The 14,308-nt window shown below is 43.1% G+C and overlaps 1 protein-coding gene across 2 annotated transcripts in view; it reads right to left on the bottom strand.

Moving 5' to 3' along the window:
- The window catches only part of LOC104328103 (transmembrane protein 263-like), a 214,123-nt gene that overhangs the window by 184,428 nt on the left and 15,387 nt on the right, over positions 1-14,308 (bottom strand). The window lies entirely within an intron of this gene.

Here is a 14,308-nt window from a genome sequence, read left to right on the forward strand (position 1 = left end):
TCCTATACAAATAAATGGAAGCTCTCTTATAATTAAATACAAATTTAAAAAAAATCACACAAGACGTCTATTAATTTTGATGTGAAGCCCAGTATATTTGATGTCACTCCCAGATCCACTTTCTAGTATGCCAAAGTTTTCTATTTTTAGTAACAGCACAGCAAACATTGACAGGGCACAGCCAGTCTCGGAAGACGCACTTGAGACTTACGGGGTCCTGTGACATTAACGTAAGAACAATTTTGATTTTGTGAGATAAATACAGCAATAAGATGGGTCTTCTTAAAGAACAGATTACCAGTTACATTTAAAATACGTCTCATTAGAGAAAAACCCCTAGACATGAGAAAAACAACACCTGGGTTTTGTTTTGAGCTGTTTGAGGTCTTGGGAAGTTTACCCATGATATTAAGTTACAATCACTGAGGTCTCCTTTGCAACCAATCAGGCCAGAGTCCTGTGAAGTCACCATTTTTTTTTTTTAAAAGAAAAAATATATCTACATATTACTTATTTATTTCGGCTTCTTGAACCACCAGCAACATGCCTCTACTTTGTCAACCTTCCAGAAAAAGCAGGCAAACTTTGGCAGATACCACAGGTTTTGTGTAACAGGTTTACACCTGCCCTTCTTAAAGGCTCCTGAATGAAGAAGCTGAGATGTCAAGCAAATCCCAAATGAGCCAGCAACGGAACTCCAAATGTATCACTGCAGTGATGACTCACTGCCCAGCCATGCAAGCTTCTTAAACAAAAAACCCTCAACCCCTGAAGCTTTCTGCCCCACAGTATGCCCTCTGTTTGAATGACAATCTGGCTGGGCTCCTGCATCTCATAAAGCAAATGCGTATCACAGACTACACCATGTCATGTTTGCTTTGGTCTGCAGTGTGCCAATAGCTAACATCAATTAAAATCTCCAGTAGACCAAGATCTAAACAGAGACATAGTAGTGGACTTCAGGCTTCTACTAAATAAAGCTGGGGGGAAAACAACACAAAGATTCAGAGTCTACCTCAGCTGCGCTACTAGTTGTCTGATAAGTCCACAAAAATGTTAATTCAGCAGAAGAAACCATGTTTTAGAGATTCCTTCCATTCACTGGGAATCGATTATATTGAATCTCAGAAGGATCCTCTAAAGAACCCTACAGCATCTAGTAGCAGCTACTCACCTTTACGTGGTCTTCACCCACTAGCAGAAAGAAATGCTTGAAAGCAAGACTGCATTGGCAGAAAGGGTTTGTGTGACAGTTTTCAAAGTGTTTGTGTGCTGGAACCTCAGTTCAGCATGGAAGCCAGTAAGGTTAGAACAGAAAAGTACATTGCCCTACTGACGCCAGTATCTTCATGCCTGTCTTTCACACCCCTCTTTCCTTTCTTTATGGATGTTCTGCCACCACTATGATATCCGACACATAATTTCCTAAATATGTTTTCGGTCAGCAGCAAAGAACTGCAGAATAGAAGCACTGTCACCATCTGTCCTGACATGAAACCTGCCTATATGCTCCAACAGACAGCACGACTCATAATGGATGACCTTGGAACAGACAGCTAATACGGTGACTGTTTAGTGACCAAAGCCAGTGAGTAGCTCATCTGTGCTTGAAAAAATCCTAGAGTTTATAAACTCCCTCATTACAATTTTTCACTACAGATGCTCTCCTCCGCTTACTGCCATCAGAATTCTAGGGTTTTGGTTTTTCGTTCCATTTTGGTTGTTTTTTTTTCTAAATCTGATGTTCACTGACATAAGATTTCATTGTGTTTGCATATTTTGAAATACAATACACTGACAATATTATTGTTGTATTCTTTAGCATCAGTTCAACTATCTCTTTCTTCCCTTCCTGTATTTCCCACTCTTGCCCCAAAGTCATCTATGAGGAAAAAGCAGTTGTGAAAACTGATCTGTCTGCAATATTTTGAAACAAAGCTGAATATAACTGCCCCTTGTAAAGGGCTGGCCGTTACTACCATCAAGGACATCCACGTGACAAGACAGTCATACAAAACAAATTCAGCACGTAAGGATCACGACAGCTGAAGAAGCCACAGATAGAAGGAACATTATCTCTGCAAGCAAGATCCATAAAATTGTATTATGGGAAAAAGAGTATGAGTGGGATTGGTGGGGAGAAATGCTCTTCACTGCCTTTTTTTTTTCTTTTTTTTCACCTCTGAATTCTTCCAAGCAAATCCACAGTTACTCCTTTTCCTTGTGATCTGAGAAGACTTCAGACAGAGGAAATTCATGACTCAAGTTTCACGCAATTCAGTAACATTCCCCCCATCCTACTGTTACACATACATCATGCACACGTTAGAGTACAAGACTGAAAAGGAAAATATTTCTTCAGCTAACTCTGGCTGATGGCACTCTGCTTCTGTCAGTGTGGCAAATGGAGTCTACTACAGCGTACTCATCTGTATTGAGAAATTACTTCTGCCCATCAGTCACAGAATGGATGAGGTACAAAATCCATTCCCATGATGAATAAATCAAGAGTTTAAAAAAGGTCAGTATGTCTTCAGTGTCTACTGGCGACAAAACTCATTTAAGGCTACTACGTTCTTGTCAAAATCTTGACCAGAGTCAGTTTACCTACCTCTTTCTTCCCTTCCTGTATTTCCTCCCTTCTTTTCCTAAAGGCACTCAGCTTTGCACATATTTACTGCTTTACTTTTTAACATCACATTGTTCTCTCCAGAGAAGTATGGTATCTTCCGATGTCACAATGAAGACAGCTTTAAGTTCAAATAGCGTCCATTCCAAACTTAGCATTGGAAATGCAAAAATACGTGGGGTGAGGCTCACCCCTCAAACCCCCCCCCTTTAAAGAGTGTGAAACTTAGTAGTCCAACAAGAGATTGATTCCTGTATCTGAAGGGCTACACGTCTGAAAGGAAAAATGTTACCACAATTTTCAGAAACAAGAGCTAAATCTGCAGTTAAAAGTTGTTGCGCAATTCCAAGACTAACCTTCTGCTATTTATCAGTTGTAATGGCCCAGATATATCCTAGGTACTCCAAGCAGGATTGAAGATTGTTTTCCTGTCAACTCATTACTCGCAGACCTGTTTTCCAGCGTGGCAGAGAGATGTAATTTAGCTCAAGTGACCATCTGAGAACAAGAGCTTGTTCAGAACAAACTTAAAGCAGGGGTTGGTTCGCTTCTCTGAACTAAAAGCTTTCTCATGATCTCAAATCAAACCTGTGACTACTAATGGATTCCAACTAGGTCCTTCCGAGAGGCCGTCAGAACATTTTTTTCCAAGCTGTCCTCACAGGACCCTCCTTATCTCCATCTGCAGTCCTAATTTGTGTGTGCTACAGGGAGAAGTCAGGTGAAAAACCACTCTGTTCTTTTACTCTGAAAACACTTTTTACCCAGAAGCTACTGTAAATTCACAAAGCCATTTCAAAGCACAGCTGATGTGTCATGGACACTCCAGCTATTTGGAAACATTCTTATTTGTTCCGTACTTTAATTGCCTTTACAGATTTCTCTTTCTGTCTGTAATTCATGACAGCAGCAGGAAAATGTTTGTGTGTGTGTTCCGTCCCAGCAGCTCACTTGCTGTTTTCCCTCTAGTCTAGTCACAGTCCATAATTTGCAAGCATAAAATATGTTCCTCTGGAAAAAAATAATTCCAAACAAAAGGACTAAAATCTCAACTTGGGAATTAGCAGGTACATTTAAAGAGCATACCCAGTGGCAGGAGCACTGAAGAACAGCGGCTCTGACCACAGCGATGGCCACAGCGTGGGCCGCTTGAACAACGAAACTCTGACTTGCCGTTCCCAGGTTCTGGCGGGAGGGTTTTAACCGCACAAGACAACTGAAGAAAACGCTTGAAAACAAACAGTCGAGAATCCAGGACTGACCTGCAGCAGCTGCCGGCGCCAGATGAGCAGAGCAGTCGGTAAGGCCCATGGCGGGCAGGCCCCTCAGGGCGAGCCGCTCGGGCTCCTCCAGGCGGTGCACTCGGCAGCCGGCTTCCCAGCGTAGTTCTAAGTGTTTGTTTTTAATCGCACATGTCAGCATGCCGGGTGGTTAACTTACGATGTGTCATGCAAAACAAGAACAAGCCTCCCAGTTAATCAAATACCGACCAAACGTCTCATGTCATATTAATGATACTTGGATCGGAGCCAGGAGGAGTAAGTTTGAAAGCCAAGAGTCCTCTGCTTTCCTCGCTGTCTTAATTACTGCGTTACACTGAAGTTGCTTGAAACACAGACATCAAAAGATTACCTCCTGTATGCTACCACAAAAGAGGTTTTTAAGGATGCCTGTGGCTGCACCTCTCTCCCTCACTAAAACAGCGAGGAGGCCAGGAGAGCCCACAACATGCTCTGGGCTCAAATGGCGTCCTTCGGCCCCACGCATGCCCACGTGCACGCTGCGGGCTCTGCTCCGCTGCCAACCTGTGCTCCAACCCACGGCTTGCGGGAACGGCGTCAGCGCGAACACGCACCGGCTACGTCCGCGCTGTCTGCGGGAAGAGGCACCGTCTCCCTGCGGGCGCCCTGCTGCTTTGGCGCCAGGAACCAGCCACGCACAGCCCTGCGGCGGGGAAAAACAGGCAGCGTTTTAGGAACACCTCTTTCAGCAGCCCTCCGAGCACACGTTACGCTTAAACCAACGACCAAGTTGTGTTTTAATTACAGCTGGGTTCAGCTAATCACCACCTTTTAAATGTCTGCTGATCTCACAGAAGACAGATTTCTTCACATAACGTAAAGGACATTTTTAGGCAATATTCAGCCTTGGTAAATGTGTTTTTTCCTTTTTCAACATAAAGGTACCAGATCCATAGACTGAAAGCACTTACCCTCTTCCCTGATTAAATAAGTCAAATATTTTTGGCAAAAAACAGCCCTCAAGATGCTACGAACAAAATACTGCAATAACGGTAACAATCGCAAGCTATAAAAACACTAAACCAAATTTGCAGCCTCAATTTGCATTTCCCAGAGCGAGCCCTAACTTTAACACACCATAATAACATTGTACTAAATCTTGGAGTTTTGTTCTTTGACTTTTGGTGGGATGAGCGAGAGATCCAGTACTGAACTCATATAATGGCTGGCTTAACCAAAGAGGATGACTTCACATAATTAGCTAGAATTATTCCAGTTTTGTATTCAAGAAACACAGGAACTTTCTAGGGGGAAAACAAACTAACAAAAAACAAAACCCAGAACACCCCACGACCACCACTCACGTATCTCTGGAGAAGTCTGGAGAGGAGAGGGGAGAAAGCAACAAACAACGATCTTGGACTTTGAACTTCTGCACAGGGCAGAATCTTTATTATTACACCTTTACAATAAAATTTAAGTTTCAGCAACGTAAAACCAGAAGAATTCAACAACACTACCAGTTTTTTTTTCTTACAGTCTTATATGGATGAACGGGTATTGTGGTGAATGGCTCATACAGCTACATTGTAAATGGTTCATCTGCTGCCTACCTCTTCATCACCTCTCACTTATTCCAAAGATCAGGTCTCAGGTGCTAGAAAATAAAATTTGTTATAGTTCAAGACTATAAATCTGTTCTTTCTACTGCAAGAAGATTCCAAGACATTCTTCTAACAATCCCAGATCCTAAAGCCCTCTCACAATTCACAGAAATGTCACAGCCGAATTTTTAGCATTCCTTGCAAACTGAATTTAATATTTTATGCAAAGAATTTTTATGTTATTTCCTTTTAGATATGATCTGAAAAAACACATCAATTTTTCATAATAGAAGACCCAAAAACATAAAGCCACCTAAAATTCTTGCAGCAGGTATACCCTACTGAATATTACATTTTTGGCAAAAAATGGACACAGTAGTATGTTAGTGGTACAGTGAGGACATAACAAAGGAAAAAGGAGTAAACATAAAATTTAGCCTTACCTAAACTCTTTCTGACCAGGCAAGTGTCAGCCGGATAGAAAGAGGACAGATTCCCCATAATATGCCAAAGCAGCACACTACAACAGCTTGAGAATCCACCACATTAATAAGGAACATGCATTTGTCTTCACTGGGATCAAACAATAAATGAAAGACAGAGAATTGCACACGCAGACACTAGTGAAATACTGTTCTCTATAAAAATTACTCTACAGTTCTACCCAGTTTCAAAGTAGATGAAGATTTTCTTTTCCTAGAATACTATCCCAGAGGGCAAGAAAATTGACACAAAGCCCCTAACTTTTACAGCTCATACTTAAGTTCATAAACAGCTTTGAAAAGCACCTTCCTCTTCAGAACAAGATTGGTTTTGTGATCCAAAATGATCAGTCCAGGAGAGGCCAGATTGGTGCAATCATGTAATCATACTGGTAATCAAAGCAGTGGCTCAAATTGCTCACAACCAACCAAAATCAAGACAGGCAGCCAGGTTGAGACTACAGAATAATTTCATAATAAACATTATGAAATGTTAATTGGGCATTTCACTCAGTTCTGAGGCAGAATTAACAGTCTTATGCACCGACCTTATGATTTAATTGCCTGCTGTAGTACTCTGATAGTGTAGCAGTTCAGGATATCAGCATTGTTAACACACCGATATACCGATTCAGTTTCACTCCTGACCTGGATTTACTGCATTGCTCATTCTTATTTAGGACTTCAGACTGTAGCTATAAGTGAGACTGGCTTGCCTCTTCTTTTAGCCCATTAGGAACAAGTAAGAGCCGCTTTCTTTTTCAGCTTTACAACAGGACTGATAACTACAAGTTATCAAAAAGATTTATTTAACAACAACTGGCTGCATCTCTATGTTAATATCTTTGCCCTTCGAAATGAAAAATACATTGTAAAAGAATATACTCCTGCATTCATAATTTCATATGTCTCTAATTGGGACACAAACCATCACAAATGTCTGCCACTTCAGCCAGGTAAGTAAGATAACTTGCTTTCAGTCATGAAACAGAATTCTGTCACTCCCACAGTTCAAAACCCTATTGCCAGAATAAAACACATTCACTAGTAATTGGTAAAGACCTGTGTTCTGACAGAGGCTTCCACTGGCCCTTCACCCCAAAACGTCCTTACACGTGGATGAAGTATGTTACTTACGCTTACTGTGCCAAGGCAAAGGGTGAAACTATTGTTGGCCCATCCTATGTGCAAACACCCTCAGGGAAAAACAGATGGTTATTGACTCACTTCACAACCTTATTGTATTAACAAGATCCACTGATAAGAGGTTTCCCACACTTAAGTTACAAGAACCTTTCTTCTGGAATCCACCAGGCACTTGGAGGCTATTTATGCTGCCATTAACAGCATATGCCGTGCACACATACAACACTTAGCGACAGAATGATCTGTAGGGCATGGAGTAGGATAGAGAAAAGGGATGCCGAGCTGTCACAGTAACATCTCATATCATATGAAAATAGTGAAGAGGAAGGAATACGGCAGAGGAGAAGTGGAATAAAAAGCAATTTAAATAGCTTTCATGCTGTTTCTAGGAGACCATGTAACACAGCTGCTGAATGGAAGATGCCCGTTGTCAGTAGCAGGCGTACAGCAGCAGTATTACAGAAGGGTTGGGGGGGCAGTGGGGTGTCAAAGAGGAAAAGAGGTACACACAGACACTGGTTGAGTATTATTCCCATTTCAGATCGCCGATCTCCCCCAAAGAACAAAATTAAATACAGCATGAGGAAGCCAATACAGCCACTGTAGACTTTAAACAAAGAAGAATCTCAGCTTTTACTAAAACAATGATGATAATAAATTAAACAGGAACAATATTAGAACTTGGATAGATGTGAAAGTGTTTTACAACTCTACCAGAAATGCTAAGGTAGACTTTGCACGGAAGACTGAGCTGACACTCCAGGTCATTTCTTTTTGCAGAAACAAGAATTGTTTTGGCCAACAGAAGAGTACAGCTGCACAGAATCTGTGCCTTAAAAAGAGCCAGATGATACTGAAATGTTTCACTTCAGCCTCAGGCCATTTACAGAAGTAGCTCAGGAAATGTTTTTACAGATGAGAGGACACGCCAGGTACATAAAGTCCCAGCTCCAAAGAACAGACAGCCTCACTGCTAATGTCTTTCTCTGCTTTTTAAGAAACCTGCCTTTCTGTTTGAAGTTACCTGACAAGTCCAATCACCTCTTTGAGGACTCAAAAAACAAAAAAGCCTGACAAGTCGTATCAGGCAAGTTTTGTATTATTTATACATTATGATCACACTTTGTGTTTCAATTTTCAAGTATCTTTCACCTCTAAAAGCTTTGAAAGTTACGACTTGCTTTTTCACCATCCTCATTTATAAGTAAGAATAGTCATTTCTGTTTCATACACAAAGAATACTATGGCTCAAGAATGGCCATACTTGACTAGTGCCACAGAGTAAGGCAGAGCTAGGAACAGGTTATAGCTGTCCCAGGTCCCAGTCTTTCCCTTTAGTTGTAAGACCATCACTTTAGTTGTAAGACCACAGAACTGCAGAGGTGAATCCAGGCTGAGAACGTTGCAAGTTGGCCATCAGACAAGAAAAGCAGATCATTTAAAGAGCTCCTCTGTAGAAGGATTTGACTGCTGGACCTCACTAGGTAGCACACTGAAGAGAGTGATTTGACTTGGGAAAGCAGAATAGGGCTTAGCAGACAGCATGGTTTTGCACTGCCAGCTTCGCAGAACTTCTCAAAGATATTAGTCTGGTAGACTACATACACACATACATATGTACGTAACAGATGACACTAAGTGCCACAGGCAACTTTGATAAAGTTACTTTATACCAGAAATAGCTACAGCTTTCAGTACAGAGCTTCACACTGAAAGGAAAGGGAGTTAACAGTAACTGCATTATTTTCCAAGGCCATTTCTTCGCAGTTATCTGGATACAGGCAGTTTGGAAACAAACACACTAAACATTACTTGCAACAAGAGATGCAAAACATGGTGTAGCTCAAGTCTGCAGCATTTAAATCTCGGTATGGCGCTTACTGCAGCAAACATTTGGCCCAGTGTTTCTGATGGAGACTGCTCTGTGTAAATACTTCAAGCAGACTAATTGGAAAAGTGCCACACATTCATCAACACTGGATCTGAAAAGGTACATTCCTGTAAACAAAGTCAGACGCCTGTATCACGGAGTTGAACTCAACGTCTTGCATATCAGATGAGACATCTAAACAGCCACGTTGTTCTGGCATCTGCTGGCTTCAAGAAATTGTCGTGTTCTTGTAAGAGAATACCCCAACATTACCCCAGTACGAAGTTAAAAGTCCAATTAATTTCAGAAATTTCAAACACATGGTAGTATCTCAATTGAAACACAACTGTACTTTTTTTTGAGTTAGATCTGTACAGATAATACGCTTAGGTAAAATACTTGTATCCGAAGACAATCCTGAATGAGTGATCCACAAAACTCCCAGATACTCTGGATCAGATTCCCAAACTGTGGATAAGGAGTCCTTAAGCTTCCCACAGAAGTATGCAATATACTTCTATCTTGCAGAAGATATAAAACAGCAGAAAAGGCTGTATGCCTCCATGGAGACAGATTATAAGGCTCACACAAGAGCCTATGGTCTAAATTGGTGCAAATCATCTGATTTACAGTAACTATCTGTGTGTGCTCTTTACCCACAGCAAGTGTAAAACAATTTGAATTAGGAACACCACAGTTATTTGGAAAGTAAATTTCCCAAGATTTGTATATACTGCAGAGCTGCTAAGACCCATTGCTTTTAATAAAGCTTTACTCCACAAGGCCAAATCTGTCGGCAACAAAGAAGCAACATCTCTGCCAGGTCTGAAAACTGCGGAAGAGACAGCAGAAGGTTCAGACAAAAGACTCACACTCATTGCCAAATTGGTCATAGTAGGTTGGCTGATAAAATTTTAATGCTTAATATTTAAAGATCATGGAAGCAACAACTGTTTTGTAAACTCCCAAGAGGGGCTACTGCTGTTAACTAATGACACAGCTTTTCAGACCACACCACCTTGCACTAAGCTTTAGTATACCTTGGTACTAGTTAGCAGCGTCGGGCCAAAAGAAACTGCAGCCGCACCCCAATATCTACGAGGGATGTCTTCCTGAAATGCCTAATATTTAGCAGTTTGACAGAGCAAAGCCACTTTTCCCATAAGAATTAGTGTAATATATGGGGGAATATACGCAGGAACTTCAGAAAGAGACTTCAAACACACTAGTACCTATGAGGCAGAGCATGCAGAGCATCTCTGAACGGTTGAAGTCGGGAGGGACCTCTGGAGACCATCTGGTCCAAGCCCCCTGCTCAAGCACGGTCACTTCAAACAGCTTGCACAGGATCACGTCCAGACAGCTTTCTAGTGTCTCCAAGGCAGGAGATTCCACAAACTCCCCGCGCAACCCATTCCAGTCCTTGGTCACCCTCACAGTGAAAAAGCATTTCCTTACATTCAGTCATGTTGCAGTTTGTGTCCACTGCCTCCTGTCCGGTCACTGGGCACCACTGAAAAGAGCCTGCCTCAGACTTCTTTATATCCTCCGTTCAGGTATTTGTATATGTTGGTAAGCTCCTCCTGATCCTTCTCCAGACTGAACAGTCCCAGCTCTCTCAGCCTTTCCTTATAGCAGAGATGCTCCAGTACCCTAATTGTCTTCATGGCCCTTTGCTGGGCTTGTTCCAGTATGTCTGTGTTTCTCTGCTACTGTGGAGCCCAGAACTGGATACTGTACTCCAGGTGTAGCCTCATCAGTGCTGAACAAAAGGGAAGGATAACTTCCCTCAATCTACTTGCAACAGGATGGAGAAGCAGGAATAAGGTCACGGTCACTGATTCATCAAATAGAAGAGACCAAGATCAGAGTCATCCAGCAAAGGAGATGCTGCTGTTCCATACCTGATCATGTTACAGAAGACTTAGTCACTATCAGATTTCATTGCCATCACCTTCCTCGGGTATTTTAATGGACAAGAACAGAAAAGCGAGGCAATGATAAGAAATTACACTGTATTAAGTGATCAGCAACCAAACTCTGAAATGGTGGATGAAGAAGCAACAGACATCGCGAGGTGTTGCTGCACTTGGGTACCTGAATCTAGGTCTCTCACTGTGATCAGACTGCCATTTAACAGCAAACACTCGAGATCACACAGAATCTACCTGAAGGCTTGAACACGTGGCACACAGCTCGCCAGTGCCAAATCCTCGCAAAGAGGGAAGCGTTCCACACAGTTCAAAAGGGACTCGCTCCTCTCTAGAGATGGCTGCCCATCCCCACGTAGTGATGGTAACCCTGCCACGCACGCAGCCGGCCCTGCGACGCTCCCAGCGTTAACTACCGCTGCCTCCTCACGCCTGCCTTCAGCTGAGGAAGAAAATAAGAAGTCTGTTAACAAGACCGAAGAGAAAGGAAGGGTGAATGAGGAATAAAAAACAAGCGCGTGAATTGGGCAGGGATCTTGAAGTCAAGAGGTGAAACACCGTGAGGGGATGAGGAGCCTTCCGAGGCACAAGCGCGGCAGGCTGCCCCTGCAGCACCGCAGAGCGGCCCACGGGAAGGAGTTACCGGGGTCAGACGCCGCCGCTCGCCCGCCGGGAGGTGCGCGGGAGACCTTCGCCACCCGCCCTCCACCCCGCCGGAGCCCACGGACGCGGCCCCCGCCACCGGCACGGGCGGGGCGGGGCCGGCGGGCGGTGCGGGCGGGCCTGCAGCGCCCTCGCGCGGCCGCAGCCCGCGCCGCGTGAGGCGCTCCCGCCCGCCGCCGGCCCGCACACCCCGCCCCCGCCCCTCCCACGCAGGGCTACGGCCTCGGCCCGCCGGACCGACAATAACGCGTCTTCATTATCAAATAAAACCCCCTGTTTGCTATCTGATACCACTTACGGGGCCTTACAGCAGCGGCACTTTTCACTCATTTGCTCTGTTGACTTATTTAAACATAAAAAAGTTACCTTTGACAGCAGATCAATGGCTTCAGCTTACAGACAGACACCAGCCCCCGCCTCGGCGACCCCTCGGGATCTGGTTGATCTCCTCCTCACACCACAGAACTTCCCACGCCCCAAACACCGGCAGGCTGCCAAGCCGCACCCGCGGCCGGTGCTCGCTACCCTCCGCCGCCTGCTACCCACACACACACTGACTCCGCCGACTCATCTACCTGACGGACTCGTAAAACTGTCTCCTTCTTTGTAGCAGCCCATACTGCAACACTGTTCAGAAACACGACAATCCCTGAAGGGCAACCTTTTATTTTACTGCAATATTTATACAGCGCATCACTTCCAGCTCCCCTCCTGAAGGTAAATACGCAGTGCAAGCTGGAAAATGAAGTCACTATGATGCAACCTGGTGAAATCATGGCTTGTGCTAGAAAGACACCGGCTCTGGAGAGCTTTCCCATCCCCTCTGCGCTCATTACCAGAAGGCAGGCAGGCAGTCTCCAATTCATAGATCCCAGGAAATAAGAGTGCAGCAGTCATCACAACATGGTTTATTTATTTATTGCAAAGCATTTGATTTAACTAGGAAAGTGCTATCAGAAGAAACCAGAAATTAGTCGACGGGCAACAACAAGAAGATGGTACTTCATGGCATTTAATAGCAAAAGAACGTCAGAGATCTATTTCTTTCGTGGCATATTTGTAATCACTCCTGCAACCACACAACCTTTACAGTAATTCTGGTTGGTCTGCGTTGATAGACGGCAGCTTCTAAGGAAGACCCTTGCTACTCAGCTCCACTAATACACAGAGCCAGCTGCAAGTTCAGCACAATCCCAATGGCTCTCTTTCAGCAGCAATTTTTCCACCTCTTCTCCCAAGCAGTCTCTAGTTTCAGTTGCGCTCTCAACAACCCTCCGATTTTGCTACTCTCAACGTCATTATAAACTTTAAAAGTACATACTGAGCTCAGACTTTAAAAGCACTCACAGTATCTACTGCACCACTGCTTACCTACACCAGTGCAGCTGTTACAGTTCTTTTTCCTCACACCAGCAAAGCGGGCATATCCAGCGCACATATTTCTTCTAGACCACCCAACAAGACTCAGAAGTGGAATATTAATACTGGCATTTCTCATCATCGTTCACACCAGCAGGGTTGCAGGCAGAAGCAAACACTTTCAATTACAAAAACTTGGTTTGCAAAAATACTTAGCCACCTTAAAAAAACCCTTCTGATTAGACAGTTCAAAGCCATAGTCCAAAATTTAAGACTATTCCTGATAAACTGCAGAGACAAGATGACCTCCAGGATACAGTCTTTAGGCTCATGTAATCATCAGCTCAGGCTAGTGACCACAATTCTTACTTCAACAATGCATTGTCATTACATGCCGACTTGGCATTACTTGCAAAGAAGTGTGTGGGGGGGGAAATCAAGATTATATCCTCTGTGTGTATATATATAGTAAGCACAACATCTTCCACATTTATTTTCTTCTGGCTTTACAGGAGTTGCAAAAAGAAAGCTGCCTTTCACTTGCCTCTCTATACTGTAATTATCAACACAGAGTACACAAAATGGCAGAACAAGAAATTATAACTTAATGAAAAAACTATAACAGAATGCTTAACAAGAAGGGATGGAACAGCAAATTCTTAAAACCATCTACTTGGTTCATAATCCCTTTAAGAATGGTTGTCAGTATAGATGCTCTATCAGCATCTTATTCTCTTAAAGGAAAAACAGAAAACACATTTATGTTTCCCAGAGACACGTCATTGCATTTTAACAGTCGGTTGCTAATAAGAATCTCAGCACTCTCTGGGTTATTTAAGCCGTCCACAATGATTACGAGTGACTGTGTTTTAAAAGTCACTGAACTGGAGACAAAGCTCAAAACATATCATCACTGGCAGCAATGGTAGCAGCTTCTATTCAAAAAAAAGCAGCACCTATTTTGTTGCATATATACATCTGCAACATTTACACAGTTGGAAAAATCCGTTCCCTGTGTAAATCCAGGGCATGTCATTGCAAACAAGGATTTTAATTAAAATTGTCATTCTTGAGCCTCCTACTGACTGACAGCATCTCACTGCCACCTCCTCAGATGGCTAAACTGGCTTCCAAGAGAGATGGTGGAAAGAAACAAAATCACTAGAATACCTAACTTTGACAAGTCTCTGCTGGGGACAATTTCAATAGCAGGATGCTGCAGAGAGAGGCAAGAAGAGAATACATGACTACTTAGGAAGTCTTCCCTAATGAAGGCTCAAAACATCACAAACAAGACAGTGGAATAGGCATTTTATTCCTAAGCCTAGAGACAGGATGATCAAGCAGGACAATTTTAATCAGAAACCATATTGTTAAAGAGAA

Source organism: Opisthocomus hoazin, chromosome 7 (assembly GCF_030867145.1).
Source record: "Opisthocomus hoazin isolate bOpiHoa1 chromosome 7, bOpiHoa1.hap1, whole genome shotgun sequence".
In the NCBI taxonomy this organism is placed as follows: Eukaryota; Metazoa; Chordata; class Aves; order Opisthocomiformes; family Opisthocomidae; genus Opisthocomus; species Opisthocomus hoazin.